The sequence below is a fragment of the Engystomops pustulosus genome, chromosome 11 (genome assembly GCF_040894005.1).
Source record: "Engystomops pustulosus chromosome 11, aEngPut4.maternal, whole genome shotgun sequence".
NCBI lineage: Eukaryota > Metazoa > Chordata > Amphibia > Anura > Leptodactylidae > Engystomops > Engystomops pustulosus.
Window position 1 is genome coordinate 45,583,887 of NC_092421.1, and position 20,901 is coordinate 45,604,787.

The 20,901-nt window shown below is 44.7% G+C and overlaps 1 protein-coding gene across 9 annotated transcripts in view; it reads left to right on the top strand.

Annotated features, from left to right (window-relative positions):
* The window catches only part of LOC140106485 (rap1 GTPase-GDP dissociation stimulator 1-A-like), a 416,700-nt gene that overhangs the window by 232,956 nt on the left and 162,843 nt on the right, over nt 1-20,901 (top strand). Inside the window, exon 2 of one of the 9 annotated variants that reach the window (XM_072130947.1) lies at nt 6,933-7,055. The exons of the other annotated variants lie outside the window; for them this stretch is intronic. The gene's annotated coding sequence lies outside the window, so the exon portion shown is untranslated. The remainder of the gene's footprint in view (nt 1-6,932; nt 7,056-20,901) is intronic. 9 annotated transcript variants of the gene reach the window in all.

Genomic DNA, 20,901 nt, shown 5'->3' on the forward strand with positions numbered 1-20,901 from the left:
TCTCAGCCAGTGTGTCCCCCAGATAAAGTGAAATAATTTACTTTGAAAGAGATCTAATATTTTTGGGGGGACTGCAATTGGGAGGGTGCGAATGTAATATTTTAATTTGGGTAAGAGTGTCATTTTGGGCAAGGCAATATGACCAAACCATGAAATATTGTAAGAAGACCATCTTGCCAAGTCCTGCTTCAGGCAATTCAGAATAGGGGGGTAGTTTACTCTATAAAACTTATCTATCAAGGACGACAAGGGGATGCCCAAATAGGCCATCTTATTTTTGCGCCAATTGAATTCAAAGTTCAGGGCCAGCAGTTTCATAACTGGGTCTGGCACTGAAACATTCAGTGCCTCTGATTTGACATGATTAAGACGTTAGCTTGAACTAGCGGAGAACTGATCTAAGGTTCTGTACAGGTTAGGGAAAGACACAAAGGGGGATGAGAAGGTTAGCAAGATGTCATCTGAAAACAAATAGCATTCATTCTCAATATTGCCTGTCTTTATACCTTTAATATTTGGGTTATCTCTAATAGCGAGATCTAATGGCTCAATAGCCAATAAAAACCAAGAGTGGAGACAGGAGGCAACCCTGTCTAGGGCCTCTCTGTATCAAAATATCTGTCGATAAAAACCCCCTAACTTGCACAGAACCCACTAGGACCGAATACAACCCCTTTATAATAGATAGGAAGTTTCTCCCACAACCCCATTTCACTAGGTTGTAAAACAAATTTACAACATTTCACTCCCAGGACACCGAATCAAACGCTTTATGAATATCTAAAGATAGCAATAGGCCGGGTCATTCTCCTTCCCCATCCCACCCGGATCCCATAATACAAATGAGGTCATAGACTAGTCTGGTAAGGTCAGTGGCCTGTCGACCCGGGACAAAGCCTACCTGGTCCGGATAGATATACTCTGCAATGAACCTATTAAGATTCATGGCCAAAATTTTTGTCATGAGCTTAAGATCAGTATTGATCAAAGAAATCGGGCGGTAAAACCCACAGTATGTGTGATCTTTTATCGGTTTAGGGATCAAAAGAATTGTTGCTCTCGACATTTCTTTAGGTAAAATGCCACCCTCCCGGATGTATTTAAACAGTCCAGCTATAGTTACTGCCAGAATCTCTGCAAATTTTTTATAATATAAATAAGAGAATCCATCTGTACCAGGGGGAGAAGATGTTTTTACTACCTTTAATGCCACCTGAATTCCCTCCAGGGAAAAGGGCTCTTCTAGGATTGCAGCATGTTCAGACAAAATGGCCACCAGGATAAATTAGAAAAAAATGCCTCCACTTTGGCCATATCTAGTACAGGGAGACTGGTATAAAGTGGAGAGTAGAAACGATAAAACTTTGTGAGGACTGCCTGAGGGGTCAGAGATAGGAGGCCATTTGATAGACTAAGTTTTGGGATAGCGCTAGGATATTCCCATGGTGTAAGCTTCTGGGCAAGCAGGGCCCCTGGTTCATCTCCTTGACAAAAGAAATTATGTGTTTAGACTACTGTAGGCTTTGCTCCACTCTAGTAGTGAGACATAAATTCAATTCCTATCTCAAATGATCTCTTGTCTCAAATATAATAGGGGGTTAGCCTTGTGTCTATCTAGCACTAATTTTAGCTGTTCTTCCTTATGGGCTGTCTGTGCCCACCTTATTTTGTTTATTCTTGAGCTCATTTTAGTGAATTCGCCCCGTAAGGTTGATTTATGCATTACCCAGTCCAATGCTACTTACGTGCCCCCTAGTGCTCTGTCCCTAAATACTTTCTCAAACTCTTGCTCGATTTCCTTACATAACCTTTGATCCAAGAGCAGAGAATTATTCATTCTCCATCTGAAACCCCTGGTTTGTGCCAGGTGCTATCAAAGCGAATAAGAACAGGGTCATGATCCGACCACACTGTGGAAGGGATCTTTTCCTCAATCTCCAGGGACAGCACCATAGAGGAGATAAAAATGGGAGTCATCAAGCGGTATATTTGTATGACATGCCCAGGCATACTAAGAAACCACCATTATAATGATATCCTGAATTTTGCCCTATTTTCACCTATCGCCCTGGAAAAGAATATTCCCTCCCCCCTTTTTTCCTTCCCGGAGGCTAAGAAAAATCTGGCATATGATCTATACATGTAGTTAAGTGAGGATGCCTGTGAAAAGTGGGTCTCTTGCAAACACCTTGAAAAGCCTTTCCGGTGTTTAGATGGAGAGTTGAAGCATTGCACATTATTGGTTACCAATTTGCAAAGAGCAGGAACTAAAGTAGTCATCTCAGCCATAGAACAATATGAAATTTGTATTATCTCAAAAGCCATAAGAACTAAGCCAAGACTAAGCCCTGGTATTACGCTTGAGGGGTCCCCCTTTAACTTAGAACTGCTAGAGAGGGCATGGTTCCCCAGTAGTGACCTTAGTGAGCACTGCTATTTCCACTAAACAAAGAACAGGAAAAGGCAAAATATCACAACTTTGCTGGCCCTGACATAGCAGTCTTTACTTTAAGCTAGCCTCGGACAAAATATTATTTTGTAGAGCTCAAGAGGGTAGATCTTGGTGATTTTGGAGATTCTTTTGCTGTGAAGCTTGTAGAGGTGTCTCTCTTGTCGATAAACATAGGTGTTCCAAAAGGGCATCTCCCTCAGCCAACTTGTTAAAAGAGTACATTTTGTAAGCAAAATGGAAAAGCCCATCTGTATTGTATCTCATGATTTTGCATTGTTTGTAAAAGAGGCTTAATGGTTGTTCTTTACTAAAGGCGAGAGATCTGAAAAAATTTGGATGGGATTATCCCCCAATTTTAAATCTGGAATGTCCCTTGCCACTTGAACCACTTTCTCTTTTGTAGAAAAATAGTGGGGGCAGACTTTGATATACCGTGGTAGGCCATCTGGCCTGGGGGTTGTCAATGCCTTAATGGATTCTATCAGTTTCAAACATGTGGTCTGGAGTACCTGGTAGCATTTGTTTGAATAAATCCAGGGCCACTTTGCGGAAGTCAGATTCTGTTTCAGGTAAACCCTGGATCCAAAAGTTCTCCCTGCAGATGGGGTTCTCCGTATCTTCTAGCTTAGCTTGTACTAGGTTAAGTTGCATAGAAATATCATTAAATTTGGCCAGGTGCTGATTCACTTCCGTTTGATCTAATTTATTTTCTATAGCTTAGATCATGTGACCCAGGTTAGAGAAGTCCTCTTTAATCTCATTTGTTATACTCACTGCCGCTTTTTCTAATTCCTGCTGTAGCAGTTGGGAAAAATGTTCAAGCAGTACCTTGCCTGTGGAATAATATGGTAAGGGAGGATGTGCTTGCTTACCAGGTGCTAGGCCCGATGCTGTGGATGTCTTTCTGATTGGTAAATCTGGTAATAAATCATCCAACTGAGAGTCTGGCTGGCTTTCCTCCCCGAATTGGTCTGCGGTGGGGCTTTGCTGACAAAGGGGTTGTTGAGAGTCTGTCTCCCTCATTGTCCCTAGGGACTCCTCCCCAGAAAGTGGGGAAGTTGCACCTGTCTGAGCTTGTTGAGCGGGTGTTGCCGCCATCTTGGGAGCAGCCTGTTACGTCATTTGCTAGGTAGAGGAACAGGGCCCTTTTCGCAGCATCTAGCCACCTGCCATCCATGCCCAGTAGATTTGCAGGACCTCCGCAGGGACCATTCTGGCTTTCTCTGTAGTGTAGTCACTAATAATAATTAGGTCGCACGCTGGTCGCGGAGCTCCGGCTCAAACGCCCACCATTAATCTTGCGGGTATGCGCTCCAACGAATGGTTATTTTACCTATTGTACATTTAGAATGTGAAGTAAATGTGGTATAACCTTTTAATTTGACAAAGAGTATATCTGCATTGTGCACATGGTAAAAGTGTCAGAGGAAAGTGAACGTACCAGTCTATCATGAAAAAGATTGAAAATATAATTTTGAAAAATTAAAAAAATATTCTCTAAGGAGACTCTGAGAACACATGCAGACTAAGCTCATAGATTATAGCAGGGCCGCATCTGCCATGAGGCGAGATGAAAATCTCGCCTCAGGCGGCAGAATGCGGGTCCCTGTAAAGGGCGGCGAAATTCGCCGATCTAAAGTGGGCGATTCGGGCATCCATTAACGCCCGAATCGCCCACCAGCTAAATAAATCGCGCCTGTCTCTTTAAGACACAGGCGCGATTTATATGCGGAGCGACACAGCGCCTTTCCGGCAGCTGCGTCGCTCCGTTCTAAGCAGTGACACAGGCGTCATGACGTCACGCACCTGTGTCACTGTGCGGAGCGGCGGCTGCCAGAAGAGCCGCGTGAGGACGGGACCCGCGCGCCGAGGGAGCAGCTGTCTGCAGGTGAGTATTATTTTATTATTTTTCATGTACTGTCATTTATTTTATGTGGGGGAGTTAAATGTGGCCATAATTGATGTATACTGTGTGTGTGTGGGGGGGTATACATTACATGGGGCCAGAATTGTTTTATACTGGGCGGGGGGGTTTGGTTACTGTATATATTGTATGGGTCCAGAATTATTTTATACTGGGGGGGGGGGGGGTTTGGTTACTGTATATATTGTATTATGGGGCCAGAATTGTTTTATACTGGGGGGGGGGGTTTGGTTACTGTATATATTGTATTATGGGGCCAGAATTGTTTTATACTGGGGGGGGGTACTGTATATATTTTATGGGGCCAGAATTGTTTTATACTGGGGGGATGCAGTATATATTATATGGGGCCAGATACATTTAAACTGGGGTGGGGGGTTCTCTATATATTATATGGGGCCAGAATAATTTTATACTGGCGGGCTGTATATATTGTATGAGGCCAGATTATTCTTCTCCTGGGGGGGTTATATATTTATATGGGTCCAGATTTCAGCTGGGAGTGCTGTATATGGGGTACAGTATATTACTAAGCTGGAGGGCTGTATATGTGATACAGTATATTACTAAGCTGGGGGGCTGTATATGTGATACAGTATATTACTAAGCTGGGGGGATGTATATGGGGTACAGCTTAGTAATATAATGTATCCCATATACAGCCCCCCAGCTTAGTAATATACTGTATCCCATATACAGCCCTCCAGCTTAGTAATATACTGTATCACATATACATCCCCCCAGCTTAGTAATATACTGTATCCCATATACAGCCCCCAGCTTAGTAATATACTGTATCCCATATACATCCCCCAGCTACTAAGCTGGGGGATGTATATGGGATACAGTATATTACTAAGCTGGGGGGCTGTATATGGGATACATTATATTACTAAGCTGGGGGGCTGTATATGGTGTACAGTATATTACTAAGCTGGGGGGATGTATATGGGATACAGTATATTACTAAGCTGGGGGGCTGTATATGTGATACAGTACATTACTAAGCTGGGGGGATGTATATGGGGTACAGTATATTACTAAGCTGGAGGGCTGTATATGGGATACAGTATATTACTAAGCTGGGGGGCTGTATATGGGATACATTATATTACTAAGCTGGGGGGCTGTATATGGTGTACAGTATATTACTAAGCTGGGGGGCTGTATATAGGATACAGTATATTACTAAGCTGGGGGGCTGTATATGTGATACAGTATATTACTAAGCTGGGGGGCTGTATATGTGATACAGTATATTACTAAGCTGGGGGGCTGTATATAGGATACAGTATATTACTAAGCTGGGGGGATGTATATGTGATACAGTATATTACTAAGCTGGGGGGATGTATATGGGATACAGTATATTACTAAGCTGGGGGGATGTATATGGGATACAGTATATTACTAAGCTGGGGGGCTGTATATGTGATACAGTATATTACTAAGCTGGGGGATGTATATGGGATACAGTATATTACTAAGCTGGGGGGCTGTATATGGGATACAGTATATTACTAAGCTGGGGGGCTGTATATAGGATACAGTATATTACTAAGCTGGGGGCTGTATATGGGATACAGTATGTTACTAAGCTGGGGGGGATGTATATGTGATATAGTATATTACTAAGCTGGGGGATGTATATGGGATACAGTATATTACTAAGCTGGGGGGCTGTATATGGGATACAGTATATTACTAAGCTGGGGGGCTGTATATAGGATACAGTATATTACTAAGCTGGGGGGATGTATATGGAATACAGTATATTACTAAGCTGGGGGGATGTATATGGGATACAGTATATTACTAAGCTGGGGGGATGTATATGGGATACAGTATATTACTAAGCTGGGGGGATGTATATATGATACAGTATATTACTAAGCTGGGGGGCTGTATATGGGATACAGTATATTACTAAGCTGGGGGGCTGTATATGTGATACAGTATATTACTAAGCTGGTGGGCTGTATATGGGATACAGTATATTAATAAGCTGGGGGGATGTATATGGGATACAGTATATTACTAAGCTGGTGGGCTGTATATGGGATACAGTATATTAATAAGCTGGGGGGATGTATATGGGATACAGTATATTACTAAGCTGGGGGGCTGTATATGGGATACAGTATATTACTAAGCTGGGGGGCTCTATATGGGATACAGTATATTACTAAGCTGGGGGGCTGTATATGGGATACATTATATTACTAAGCTGGGAGGGGGCTGTATAGGATACAGTATATAAATAAGCTGGGGGGGGCTGTATATTAGAGGGTGCTATATATTCACATTGGTCAGGGTTGCACTGTATGTAAAATCATGTAACATAATAACAGGGTGGGATATATTAGTTATAGGATACAATAGATTACTTTGCATAATTTAAACTAAATGTTAGTGTTGTATATTGATTGGTGCTGTACACGCTATAATTCCAGTAGAATATATATAATGAATGGATGTTTTATATGTGGGAGAGTGCGGTAAGTTGTGTTGTGAGGGGTATATACTTTATACTGTAAGTGACTGTGGTATTTTTAGGGACGCCGGGTGGAGATCCAGCATGGAGCTGAATACATCTGTCCATGAACTCAGCAGTGATACGTAATGGATTGGAGAACCCGGAATAGAGTTCTACTGATGGAAGAGATTGGCATCTATAAGGTACTAGATGCCACTAATGACTCTCAGATCCTGTAGTCAGTCACACAGTGTCAGGGAGCTGCCTGTAAGGTTGTTAATTGTTAGTAAAGTTTTCAGCATTTACTTAACAGGGAGCGGGGGGGGGGGGGCAGCATTTTAATATTCGCCTCAGGCAGCAAATATGCTAGAATCGGCCCTGGATTATAGGCATTCTTAACAATTTTCTGGTGAATTTTACCCGGACCCATATTCTGTGCTGTCATGTTGACCACAATTTTCTGAAAATTGCAAAGTATTTTCTAAGGTGTCATCCAAATCTTACCCTCAGGATGCTCTTGATCTAATCTAATAATCTCTTCCAAAAGAGTGTTTTCACACATCTGTATTATCTAACTCTGGCTATTTTAAATGCCATATCTTACAGAGTGTATTCCCACTGTGACTTTATTCGCAGCTCAGACACATGTAACAGTTTCTCTGATTTACTGCACTCTGCAGAGCTGACCTTTTAAAAAGATTTGGGTAAAACTCTTTTATTGTTTCTTGACGTCCGCAATGTAAACCATATTTTCTTTACTTTACATTTAAAGTATTTTGGGTTCTGAACTTTTCCATAATTTCCTCAATCCTCTGCGTACATTTATGGATGATACAGATGTACAGGCAGTGAAAATGAGTAATATCTCTGCTCCTGCCTTTTTACTGTAAGAGGGAGAACATGAGATTAAACCAGTAGCCTGACAGGCATATAAATATTAGATGGATGGATAGAATTACACTACTGTTGAGGTAGGATTCAAGATATCCTCTTTTAGTGTGTGTGTTTCTGTGTTTCTAATCAATAAGCATGCAAAGAGCAGACTCTCAGCACTGAGCAGGTTTATTTGGTTTCAAAAAACTATATAGAACAACAAGAGAGAAACAGAAGGGGAGGAGGGTTCCCAGCTTATGAAGTCTCTTGATTGGAGAACTTCCCTGCTGTCGCACATTGACGTCAGGATAATGCATTTTTGAAATTCTTTAGCCTTGATGTTTTGGTTATGGTCCAGGATACCATGTTCATCTTAAAATGTATTCTCTGTTACAATGCTTTTAGGAAAATAAGACAAGTAGAAATTATAGGATTTTATCCATCAGCTAGGTTTACCTTAACAGTCCCCCTAAATCCTGGAATTTCTCTCAGCTACTCTTAGTCTAGAAGGACCTACAGATCTGCCAATATGTGCTTCGTTCTCCTCTTCACCAGTTGGATGACAGCAGACCCCTGTTGGGTGTGCTCCCATTTAGTGGACTTTCACATATGGAAATCAAATCTCTACTCTACCTCTCCCTACTCCAGGGGGCTGTTTGATATGTATCAGGGGTGGTTGATCTCTGAGTGATATCTTAATTATGCAAATTTAGGTAACTTGAGTAAGGGGTCTTTGGCTTGTCTAACTCCTGATACCCATGATACTTTGTGGACTTGATGAGGGGGACCACATAACATGCAATAAATGATAAGAGCAAAATCACAATCCTCAATATTACCCCCATTTAAAGGAAACCCTTCCAATCCCCCAACCACAAAGTGAAGGATTTAGCGTCCACTTCTGAGTTTCTCTTGAGTTCCCTGGACAGTCTTTCAATCTCTTCAAGTGCATGGGTAATGGATCCATAGGGGGCGATGTCATCCGGGATGTACATACAACAAGCCGCTCCCACCATCTTACAGACTCCTCCCTTCTCAGCAAGGATCATGTCCAAAGCCATGCAGGTCTGGAAAACATCTTGGATATAATTCACAAATCTCTGTTGATTACAATAAAAACAGTTAACAATCAACATCTTTGATCATAGCTATGTGGGGAATAATGGACTCTAGACCTGCCCATTTCTGATTGTGGGCCTTGAACTCATCTGGGACCCCCCTTGGTGCTCCTGTATCTATATAAACGTTGTCATCTAGGTGCTTCTCTCTTTGACCTCCAGAATCCCTTGGGATTCTCTACCTTTTCTTTGTGTCCGATCAAACTCATCCTTAGGGATCACCAGGAAGGAATGCACAAATTTTATCACAGTACACTCACCTTTCAAGGCTCAGGTAACCCTGTACTAGCAGTGTCTGATGTGTACTGGATTTGTGGGGATAGGAGAGTCAGTTCAGGCCTACCTGGACTGACTCTCCTATCCCCACAAATCCAGTACACATCAGACACTGCTAGTACAGGGTTACCTGTGCTGTCAAGAAGGTCATTGTCTTGTTGCACCATCTGTAGGTAAAGTCTCCTACCTGGGGGCATCCTGGTCAGCCCTATGGATACAGTGATAGTCATGGTTGGGGTGTCCCTGAGCATACAGTCAGTCAGAAGAGACCAGCTAGCAAGAAGAAAAAGTAAGTTTTCAATAAAAAGCGTGACAGCATGCCTGCTTCCTCTCAGCTCCACAGACGTGGCGCTGGTCAGCAGGACTTGGAAAGGACCGTCGTAGCGAGGCTCCAGACTCTCTGGTGTGTCTCTTTACCACCACGTAGTCTCCAGGCTTCAGTCTATGCATCCTGAGGTCTCTTTCTGGATCTGAAAAGGAATCAGAAACACTTTTGCGGACCTTTTTCAAGGTGTGGCATGTTCCACCTGGTTTCCTGGCATCAGCTATATGGTCTGTGGAAAGTAGAGGCCTAGTCTGGGTGCACAGCCAAAAAGTAATTCAAAGAGGAACAATACCATCTTTCTGTTGGGGGTGATCCTAACTGAATAGTGGGCAGCAGGAAGACACTCAGGCCATGGTTTCCATGTTACTTCCATGGCCTTCCGGATCTCTTACTTATGAGTGCCATTTTGTCTCTCAACCCCACCACTAGCTTGCGAAGGGTAAGGGGTATGTAGGGCCTGTTCTAGACCCAGAAGGTACAAGGTTTGAATCTTCACCTGTCCAGTGAAGTGGGTTTTGTGACCGGACTCTATGGTCTCTGGAAGTCCAAACCTGCAGAAAAATCTCACTCACCAACTTCTTGGCTGCAGCTCTAGCAGTAGCATTGGTCGTGGGAAAAGATTCTGGCCACCCTGTAAAAAGATCAATGCACACAAAGCACGTATTCCTGCGTACCACTTTTTGGTAGCTGGATAAAATCCATCTGCAGTCTTGCGGCTCGGGTGTCACCTTCTCTGGGTTCTTTACCACCTTACCCGGGTTGTGGTGGGCACAGACTATACAGGCTTTCACTAGTCTAGTGACAAGGGTAGTAATACCCGGGGCAAACCGCTTGCGGTTTATGAGCACTAGCATGGCCATTTTGGATATGTGTGAGTGTCCGTGGGCAAGTAGCTCACAACCAGCTCCGTCAATCAAAAAAAATTATAGTTATGCCACTCTAAAAATGGCAATACTAAAACGAATGCAAATATTCTATTCTAAAATTGAATTTTTTTTATAGTGCATCTTGTCTCACAAAAAAAGCCGTTATTTGTCTAAATTGCCAAAAAAATTTAAGATTGTATAGCCTATTCCTGACGTGCGTTGTCATAGAACGGTGCGGCGGGTAGTGACTTGTCAACACGGTTCAGACACAGTGATCAGGGCAAGATGGCGGATATTCCTGACAGCCATTCATCCTGCCCCATGGACCAGAAAGGTTATGCCCCCTCCACCCCCCATTTCATGATCGCTGCTATTGGCTCATCAATGCAGACCAGGCAATAGCAGCAAATTTACTTATGATGTCAGTAATACCGATCAACATGTCTGTAGACACGGTGATCGGGGAAGGGTGGCGGCTGTTCCTGATAGCCACCAATTTTGCCTTGCGGTCTAGAGGGGTTTTGCTGCCCCCATCTGTCCATGTTTGCCGCTACTGGCTGGTCGATTTGGTCCAGCCAATAGCAGCAATATTCGTCACAATGGGCATCAACAATGATGCTGTACAACTCTTACGAGCTGTTCCAATGATCCTGCCATATCATTTCAACATTTTCAAGAGGAAGATATTAGGAAACTAATATTTGGACAAGACGGACAGGGCCCCAGTACCCCAGTAGATGTTCCTGTGTTTTGCCAGGACAGCATTTTCCTGGTGAATTCTGCTACTTCTAAAGGTAGGACTCAATAAAGAGTGTGTTCCAAAAGAGGAGTTAGGATGGACACTATATACTACAAAGAGACCTGCGTCAACTCCAGAGGGACAAAAGTTTAGTTTGGTCCCCTGCTATATTCCACCTCCTTATACGCAACACATTCACAATTTGCGCCCAACCTGTTGTGAATTCATTTCGGTAAAATGAATAATTGTAACAACTGCTAGGTCACATTGCTCCCTATACAACTCAATTATTTCATTGCGGGATGTAGTTTGCAAACGAGGGGCACTTGTGGGTTTTATGTTTTTTATTTAGGTTTTTTATTTACCCTCTAAGTCTCTGGATTTGTTAGCAGATGCTTTATAATTCTCCAAGTTCTTTCTTTATTATTATTATTTATATTCTAAGTGCTTTATCATTCCGGAGCCCTGCTGGATTTTCTGGCTAGCATTTAGGATCACATGTTGGGTCTTTCTCGCATAAGGAAATATGAGAGTTGACATTTTACAGTGGCACAAACTGGGAATCTTATAATGGACACCACATAACGGGCGCCACATAATGGGCACTGAACTTTCCAGAAATAATTGCAATTTCAATCTTGGACTCCATTGCACATTATATTTGAAAAGTAACTACCGTATATTACCGTATATACGACCCCTCTACTTTCCTGTTTAAAATATAGAGTTTAAGATATATTCGCCGTATAAGACTACCCCTTTTCCAACGCATACAAAACACCGGTAAAATTAAAAAAAAAAACAGATTTGAATATAACATGGTCCTTTTTTTAATTTAAATTCTTATGACATGCAGGTATATAGCAGGAAAACTGTCGCTCATAAACATAAGGCATACAACAACAACATTACCATCGGTATGCATCCTCACCAGTAGCCATAATTAATGTCCCCCATCTACCAGTAGCCATAATTAATGCCCCCCATCTACCAGTAGCCATAATTAATGCCCCCACCCACCAGTAGCCATAATTAATGTCCCCCCAGCAGTAGCCGTGATTAATGTCCCCCATAGGTAATATCTTAATAAACTATTCTGCCCTAAGGCAGAGAGATGCCTTCTCGGTCAGGCCTAAAACTTAACTTTTAATAATTAAGTAAAATTGTAACTTAAACTAAATTCACACACATTTTAAAAAATGCAGGTGAGGGTTGCAGATTATAGTATGGTGTCGCCTGTGAGGTAAGTATCAACTCAGGATATATTGTATGTTAGTCGATCCCTGCAGTGATCGTACTCATTTGCAACCACACACTTGCGCTTAAAACACACACTCTAGCCCCCCTAGAGTGTGTGTTTTAAGCGCAAGTGTGTGGTTGCAAATGAGTACGATCACTGCAGGGATCGACTAACATACAATATATCCTGAGTTGATACTTACCTCACAGGCGACACCATACTATAATCTGCAACCCTCACCTGCATTTTTTAAAATGTGTGTGAATTTAGTTTAAGTTACAATTTTACTTAATTATTAAAAGTTAAGTTTTAGGCCTGACCGAGAAGGCATCTCTCTGCCTTAGGGCAGAATAGTTTATTAAGGTCATAGAAAGCCTTGGCAGTCCTAAATGGGCTAACCCTCGTGTTTAATTTCCATAGGTAATATCCCCCCAAATAGCCATTTCCTAACTTTCACATATGCCCCCCCCCCCCCCAAATAGAAACAGGGCCCCATAGATTTAAGCAAAATAAAAAAAAAATAAAACTCTTACCTAGTTATTCCGCTCCTCTTCGCGTCCTCTCTCTCTTCTAAAGATCGGCGCAGGCGACGGCTGATGACGCGTCTACCAGGTCAGGTGCCGGGTCATAGACCTCAGCAGACCCGGCGCAGGCAGGCGCGTCATTAAGCCTATGCCAGCGTCGATGGATGAGGTGGGTGGGAAGGTGGGCGGATTGGAGGCCCGTTCAAATTTTAAATTGTGACAGCTCCGGGCCCTCCTGATCCAGCGCACGGACCAGATGCAGAACAGTCCGTGCGCTGTAACGGAAAGGCCCGCGGCTCTCACAATTTAAAACATCTGCCCGCGGTGCTGCGCCGACTTATCAGCGCAGCACAGGGGTACCGCGATCGGTACAGTACCGCGATCGGTACGCCACTGTTTGAGGCTGCCGGCAGCTTTGCCGGCAGCCAACGCTGTGAAAACACCCGCGATCGGTATGCAGCAAAGACTTACCGGCTATGGAGAGGGCTCAGCCCGTGAGCCCTCTCCATACCCTCACCGGCGAATAAGACGACCCCAGAGAAGACAGAAGATTTTTCTGTCTTCAAAAGTCTTCTTATACGCCGGAATATATGGTATATGTTCAAAATGCTCATTTGACCACGTGTATTGCAATACACCACATATTACACCTTGCTAATTTCCCCAAGGGGTATACATTCAACAATTAGGGTCACGTTTCGGGTTTTCTTCTGTTTTGGTACCACTATGGCTCTCCTGACACATGTGAAGGATTTCTGTCAAATTTAGCTTCTAAAATCCTCTACTGTGTGCCCATAAGGCATTTTGTATGCAAATGTGGGGTACTTCTACACTCGTGAGAAATAGTTTTACACCTTTTTCATGGTTATTTCATATATTATCCCTATTGGCTTACAAAAATTAGGGGTAAAAGTGACATTTATAGGTAAATTTTCACCTTTTTAATATTTAGGGCCTACTTGGATCATTCACCTGTAGGGGCAAATACATATATTACACATTGCGAAATTCGCTAAGGGGTGTGGATTCAAAAATTAGGGTCACTTTTCGGATTCTTATCTGTTTTATAAATGCATGTCTCCAAATGCATGTCAAACATTTATTTCAAATTTGGCTTTTAAAAGGCAAACATCCCTCTTTCCTTCTACTGTGCGCCCATACAACATTTTATGTACACATACTATATATGTATAAACATATATATACAGAGTACTTCTACACTCGAGAGAAATAGGTTTATACATTTTGGGGGGTTATTACATTTTTTATCCCTTGTGGCTATAAGAAATTAGGGTTAAAATGACCTTTTGGGGACCTAATTAAAGCAAACACCTTTGCAGACAAATACACATATTACACCTTGCTAAATTCTCTAAGGCGTGTGCTTTACAAAATGGGGACACTTGTTGGGGTTCCCCTGTGTTTTGGTACCACTACGGCTCTCTAAATGCATCTTGACACATGTAAAGGATGTCTGTCAAATCTGGCTTCTAAAAGGCCAAAGCCCCTCTTTCCCTTCTGAGCCCTACTGTGTACCCATATAACACTTTATATGCACAAGTGGTGCAATTCTGTGAGAAATAGTTTAACTTATTTAACTTATTAACTTATTGTTTCATCTTTTATCCCTTGTGGCTTACAAAAATTTGGGTTAAAAGTGACTTTTTTGAGAAAATTTTCACCTTTTTGGGGCCTAATAGAATCAAACACCTGTTGGGGCAAATACAGAAATTACACCTTGCTAAACTCTCCAAGGGGTGTACTTTACAAAATGGTGTCTCTTGTTGGAGTCTTTCCTCTGTTTTGGTACCATTAGGGCTCTCCAAATACATCCTCCTGACACATGAAAACTTTCTCAGCCATACACTCACAGGCCACTTTATTAGGTACACCATGCTAGTAACGGGTTGGACCCCCTTTTGCCTTCAGAACTGCCTCAATTCTTCGTGGCATAGATTCAACAAGGTGCTGGAAGCATTCCTCAGAGATTTTGGTCCATATTGACATGATGGCATCACACAGTTGCCGCAGATTTGTCGGCTGCACATTCATGATGCGAATTTCCCATTCCACCACATCCCAAAGATGCTCTATTGGATTGAGATCTGGTGACTGTGGAGGCCATTTGAGTACTATGAACTCATTGTCATGTTCAAGAAACCAGTCTGAGATGATTCCAGCTTTATGACATGGCCCATTATCCTGCTGAAAGTAGCCATCAGATGTTGGGTACATTGTGGTCATAAAGGGATGGACATGGTCAGCAACAACACTCAGGTAGGCTGTGGCGTTGCAACGATGCTCAATTAGTACCAAGGGGCCCAAAGAGTGCCAAGAAAATATTCCCCACACCATGACACCACCACCCCCAGCCTGAACCGTTGATACAAGGCAGGATGGATCCATGCTTTCATGTTGTTGATGCCAAATTCTAACCCTACCATCCGAATGTCGCAGCAGAAATCGAGACTCATCAGACCAGGCAACGTTTTTCCAATCTTCTACTGTCCAATTTCGATGAGCTTGTGCAAATTGTAGCCTCAGTTTCCTGTTCTTAGCTGAAAGGAGTGGCACCCGGTGTGGTCTTCTGCTGCTGTAGCCCATCTGCCTCAAAGTTCAACGTACTGTGCATTCAGAGATGCTCTTCTGCCTACCTTGGTTGTAACGGGTGGCGATTTGAGTCAGTGTTAGAGATGAGCGAACATACTCATCCGAGCTTGATGCTCGTTCGAGCATTAGCGTACTCGAAACTGCTTGTTGCTCGGACGAATACTTCGCCCGCTCGAGAAAATGGCATCTCCCGCCGTTGTGATTTTTGGCAGCCAGAAACAGAGCCAATCACAAGCCAGGAGACTCTGCACTCCACCCAGCATGACGTGGTACCCTTACACGTCGAAAGCAGTGGTTGGCTGGCCTGATCAGGTGACCCTGGAATAGACTAGCCCCTGCCCGTGCTGCTCGGATCATTCTGTGTCTGGATGCCGCTAGGGAGAGAGCTGCTGCTGGTCAGGGAAAGCGTTAGGGTGTTCTATTAGAATAGTGTTAGGCAGGAGTGATTCTACAAGAACCCAACAGCCCTTCTTAGGGCTACAATAACGTTTTATTTAACCTTTTTTTGGTTTGCCTGTGGCTGGGCTTGCTGCCATTAGTAGTGCAGCTAGTACCATATTGTGAGTAATTTGCAGGGAGACTTGCTACCGTTGTGTTTAGCTTTTAGTGACACACATATCCACCTTAAACACTGAAGTGGGACAATTTATTAGGGGTTTGATTAGAATTAGGCACAGTCTTCTGATTTATTTTTTTTTACGTTTATTTCTTTTTATAAATCAAAGTAATCTGGCAAAGCAATGTGCTTTCAGTATAGGCTAGAAAATAGAAATAGGAGAACCCCAACGGCTTACTTAGGCCTACAATAGCGTTATATTTTACTTTTTTTGTTTGCTTGTGGCTGGACTTGCTGCCACTAGTAGTGCAGCTAGTACCATATTGTGAGGAATTTGCTGGGAGACTTGCGACCGTTGTGTTTAGCTCTTAGTGACACACATATCCACCTCAAACACCGAAGTGGGACAATTTATTAGGGGTTTGATTTGAATTAGGCAGAGTCTGCTGATTTATTTTTTTTTTACGTTTATTTTTTTTTATAACTCAAAGCATTCTGGCAAAGCAGTGTGCTTTCAGTGTAGGCTAGAAAATAGCCATAGGAGAACCCCAACGGCTTATTAAGGCCTACAATAGCGTTATATTTTCCTTTTTTTGGTTTGCTTGTGGCTGGGCTTGCTGGCATTAGTAGTGCAGCTAGTACCATATTGTGAGGAATTTGCTGGGAGACTTGCGACCGTTGTGTTTAGCTCTTAGTGACACACATATCCACCTCAAACACCGAAGTGGGACAATTTATTAGGGGTTTGATTTGAATTGGGCACAGTCTTCTGATTTGTTTTTTTTTACGTTTATTTCTTTTATAACTCCAGTTGTGTGCTGTCAGTGTAGGTTAGAAACTAGCCATAGCAATAGGATAGCATTGTTTTGTTTAAAAAAAAAAATAAACACAAAAAAAAAAATTTAAAGTTTACACTTTAATTTGGAAAATGTTTAACCCGAGGGCTAGGGGTAGAGGACGAGGGCGTGGACGTGGGTGTCCAACTACTGCAGGGGTCAGAGGCCGTGGTCCTGGGTGGGGTGAGACACCACCTGCTGATGAGGGAGCAGGGGAACGCCGCAGAGCTACACTCCCTAGGTTCATCATGTCTCAAGTTACTGGGGCTCGTGGTAGAGCACTGTTGAGGCCAGAACAGTGCGAAGAGGTGATGTTGTGGATTGCGGACAATGCTTCTAGCCATTTGTCCACCACGCAGTCTTCCACGCAGTCCACCCATGTCACCGAAATCAGCACTCCTCCAGCTCCTCCACCTCAGCCTACTTCCCCCCAGTCTGCCCCCTCCCAGCAAAATTTGGCATTTGAACCGGCATACTCTGAGGAACTGTTTTCTGGACCCTTCCCACAGTCACAAACCACTTGTCCGGTTGCTGCTGAGCTATTTTCCGATGTCCAGGTTTTCCACCGGTCACAGTCTGTGGGTGACGTAGTGGAAGAAGTGTGTAAAGAGGTGTCGGACGATGAGGAGACACGGTTGTCAGACAGCGGTGAAGTGGTGAGGTTGTCAGGGCAGGAAGTCCAAGGGGGGAGCAGACTGAGGGATTGGAGGATGATGAGGTGACAGACCCAAGCTGGGTTGATAGGCCGGCTGAACACAGTGCTTCTGAGACGGAGGCGAGTCCTACAGTAGAACAGGTTGGAAGAGGCAGTGGTGGGGCCAGACGGAGAGGCAGGGCCAGAGCTGGTGCATCAGCGCCAAATGTTTCCCGTAGTCAAGCTCCCGTGGCGAGGGCTAGATTTTCAGAGTCTGGAGGTTCTTTAAAGAAATACCGGATGACCGACGGACTGTGGTGTGCAACCTGTGCCAAACCAGGATCAGCAGGGGTTCCACCACTACTAGCTTAACTACCACCAGTATGCGCAGGCATATGAATGCTAATCACCCCACTCAATGGCACCAAGCCCGTTCACCTCCGGCCGGGCACAACACTGCTCCTTCCCCTGTGTCATCTGCTAGTCAGCCCCCTGCCCAGGACCCCGGCCCAAACACCTCCCGTGCGAAAACCCCATCTTCGCCTCCACGATCCTCCATAGCATCCACCAGCGTTCAGCTCTCCATACCCCAGACGCTGGAGCGCAAAAGGAAGTATAGTGCAACCCACCCACACGCCCAAGCCCTCAACGTCCACATCCCCAAACTGCTTAGCCTGGAGATGCTGCCCTATAGGCTGGTAGAGACCGAGGCCTTTCAAAACCTCATGGCGGCAGCCGCCCCTCGGTATTCGGTGCCCAGCCGCCACTACTTTTCCTGATGTGCCATCCCAGCCCTGCACAAGCACGTGTCAGAGAACATCATCCGTGCCTTCACCAACGCCGTTTCTGACAAGGTCCACCTGACCACGGACACATGGACGAGTGCTGCCAGACAGGGCCACTATATATCGCTGACGGCACATTGGGTTAACTTGGTGGAGGCTGGGACCGAGTCTGACCCTGGGGCTGGTCATATACTGCCGACGCCGAGGATTGCGGGACTACCTCGGTCCAGGTCTCAAAGGCCTACTATGCCTCCTCCTCCTCCCACCCATCCTCCACCTCCTCCTCCGAATTACCATCCGTGGGCATGGCGCCATCAGTCGGTAGCTCTAGGCACAGCAGCAGTGCCATCGCTAAGCGACAGCAGGCGGTGCTCAAACTGCTGTGCCTAGACGATAAAAGGCACACCGCCCAAGAGCTATTACAGGGCATCACGGCGCAGACTGATCAGTGGCTTGCACCGCTGAACCTGAAGCCAGGCATGGTTGTGTGTGACAACGGCCGTAACCTTGTGGCGGCTCTGCAACTCGGCAGACTGACACATGGGCCATGCCTGGCCCATGTGTTAAATCTCATAGTTCAGCGTTTCCTCAAGACATACCACAATCTGTCTGATTTGCTCACGAAGGTGCGCCGCATCTGTGCGCATTTCAGGAAGTCCAGCACAGATGCTGCCACTCTCAGGGCAGCACAGCGCCACCTCCAACTGCCCGCTCACCGACTGTTGTGCGACGTGCCCACGAGGTGGAATTCAACATTAACCATGTTATCCAGAGTTTACCAGCAGCGCAGAGCGATTGTAGACTGCCAGATGTCAACTTCCACCAGAACTGGTAGTCAAGTCAGTCAGCTTCCTCAAGTCTACAATGAGGAGTGGACGTGGATGTCTGATATCTGTCAGGTGCTGAGTAACTTTGAGGAGTCAACACAGATGGTCAGTGGCGATGCCGCCATCATCAGCCTCACCATCCCGCTGCTTGGCCTGTTGAAAAACTCTCTGGTCAGCATGAAGTCGGAAGCTTTGCGCTCGTCACAAGAGACAGGGGAAGAAGATTCCCTTGTTGATAGCCAAAGCACCCTTAGGTCTGTTTCTCAGCGCATATCGGAGGAGGTGGAGGAGGATGAGGAGGAAGAGGAGGAGAATGTTGGCGAGACAGAAGAGGGGACCATTGTTCAGTACTTCACTGTTCAGCATGTATGGGCAGAAGAAGAGGAGTTGGAGGAGGAGGAAATGGAGAGTCAGGCCAGTGAGGGGAGTGAATTCTTGCGCGTTGGGACTCTGGCGCATATGGCAGATTTCATGATAGGCTGCCTATCCCGTGACCCTCACGTTCAAAGAATTTATTCCAGCACCGATTACTGGGTATTCACTCTCCTGGACCCACGGTACAAGCAAAATCTTTCCACTCTCATCCCTGGAGAGGAAAGGAGTGTGAGAATGCATGAATACCAGCAGGCCCTGGTGCACAAGCTGAAACAGTATTTCCCTTCTGACAGCGCTAGCGGCAGAGGGCGTACTTCTGCGGGACAAGTAGCGAGGGAGAGTAGGCGAGCAGGCAGCTTGTCCAGCACTGGCAGGGGTACGCTTTACAAAGCCTTTTCCAGTTTTAGGTCACCCCAGCAAGACACTGTCACCTGTCCCCACTCTCGGCAGAGTAGGGCTGATCTTTACAGAAAGATGGTGAGGGAGTACGTAGCTGACCATGTGGCACGAACTGGCGCTGTACGCCTTGGAGGTTCTTGCCTGCCCTGCCGCTAGCGTGTTGTCTGAGCGGGTTTTCAGTGCAGCTGGTGGCATCATCACCGATAAGCGTACACGCCTGTCGACTGACAGCGTTGACAGGCTGACGCCTATCAAGATGAATAAAGCCTGGATTTCTCCGGATTTTCATTCTCCACCAGGTGAAAGAAGCTCAACCTGAATAATGTATGCCCTCCTCCTTCTCATTGTCCTCCTTCTCCTCCTCTTTGTACACTAAAGCAGAGGAAACTGGCTATTTTTTGCCAGGGCCAACTGGCTCTAGCTATAGTACTCTATGTATTTAATTTTTCTGGAGGACCACCTACCTGCTCCTCTGGTTTGAAAACTTTTTTGGACTGCCACATACAGGCACTCAATTAATTTAATTTTTCTGGAGGACCACCTACCTGCTCCTCTGGTTTGTAAACTTTTTTGGACTGCCACATACAGGCACTATCCAAATTAAATTGTCTCCATAGCAGCCTCCACATGTCATCTTTTTAGCTGTCTCCACACGTTGTCTCCATTGCTACCTCCACACATCATCTCCATAGCTGTCTCCAAAAGTCGTCCATATAGCTGCCTCCATACATGGTCTCCTTATCAAACGAATTGTGTCAGACAGAATTTTGGGTTGTTTTCATGGCTTCCACATCAAACTTGTTAACTTTGTCGCCACCCTGCTGTGTAATCCACAAAATATACTGGCAAACTTTTATCATTTACCGATATTATTTCAGCGCTTCTTGTGCATCTGTTTACATTCCCCTCACCCGCTATAACCCAAACTTATAAGAACACTACTACACTTGATCTTATACAAAAGGTTCTTAGAAGTGCTGTTTGGGGAGTAGCCTAGAGACAAGGGCTTGGATAGGCGAAAGCTCGCCTGGCAGCGGAGCGCCAGCTCCATCCCAAGATCCAACTA